Source organism: Mauremys mutica, chromosome 8 (assembly GCF_020497125.1).
Source record: "Mauremys mutica isolate MM-2020 ecotype Southern chromosome 8, ASM2049712v1, whole genome shotgun sequence".
In the NCBI taxonomy this organism is placed as follows: Eukaryota; Metazoa; Chordata; order Testudines; family Geoemydidae; genus Mauremys; species Mauremys mutica.
Window position 1 is genome coordinate 111,358,326 of NC_059079.1, and position 1,147 is coordinate 111,359,472.

At 52.2% G+C, this 1,147-nt stretch overlaps 1 pseudogene; it reads right to left on the reverse strand.

Annotated features, from left to right (window-relative positions):
• LOC123376337 overlaps positions 1-229 on the reverse strand; it is a 4,631-nt pseudogene extending 4,402 nt beyond the window's left edge.
• Positions 230-1,147: the final 918 nt, after the last annotated feature.

The window sequence follows — 1,147 nt, forward strand, 5'->3', positions numbered from 1 at the left end:
TCCTTCGTTAGCCCATGTGATCTGCAGTGGTGCCTGGTGCCACATGTTTGCTTGTGCTCTGTTCTGCAGCACCAGGTCTGTCCGTCCCTTGGGGACAAAGCTGAGGTTGCCAGTGGCCGAAAGAGCTATGGATACTGAGTCTGCCACTGTCAGTCTCTTCCAGTGCCCTTTTTGACATCGTGCAACTGGACCCATGTGTGAGGGTACCTGCTTGTGGGCGCTCATCCATGTTTGGCAGCTGCCAGTGCCTCCAGGTCTCAAGTGACCCTCACAGACGCAGCTTGAAGATGATTCTTCTGGACTGACAGTTCCTGGAGGAAAAGCATCAAGAAACTGAGCAGACCATCCTGAATGCGACTCTCATGAAGCGCTCTCTTCTGCCCGTTGTACCCATCTCCGTGGGATGAGTCTGTCACAAAAGACACAAGGCTTAAATCTGGATGGTTTTAGGCGTCCACCATGAACCATTACAGCTTGCAATGAAGCTAAACCTCACACTATGTAGATGTAAGCAGTTCCTGAATGAGCTGTCCTCGGACATCTAGTTGTGAGCTGTAGAAAAGGAACTTCAGGAGTTGATCTCGTATTGCATGGGCACCACCCAGACACCCTGCCTAGGTGCTCCAGCATGATGGATTATTGCTTGCCACTTTTGTCCCGTGGTGTGGGATCCACCTTCTCCTTGTTATTGGGGCAGGATTAATACAGGGTTGTTATCCTTGGGGTATGTCTACACTACTTACAAGAGTAGTTCGATTTAACTTAGGTCGAATTTTGTGGATTTCGACCTGATGAATTCGAATTTGTGTATCCCCCCTAAGGGACACTCATTCGACTTTGTGAGTCCACACTAACGGGGCAAGCGGCGACATTGGAAGCGGTGCATTCTGGGCAGCTATCCCCACATTTCGCCGCAGTCGCCCGCTTCCCCATATGGAATGCTGGGTAGAGCGCCCAATGCCTTCTGGGGGAAAAATGTGTCGAGGTAGGTTTTGGGGAACTGTCGTCATTCAACCGTCTCCACTACCCTGCCCTCTCTCCTTGAAAGCGCTCGCGGGAACTCTGTTCGGGCGCAACTCTTCTGTCAGTGACACGCGCGGACGCCACAGCACTGACCTGCGAGCATGGAGCCCGCTGCGATCATCGC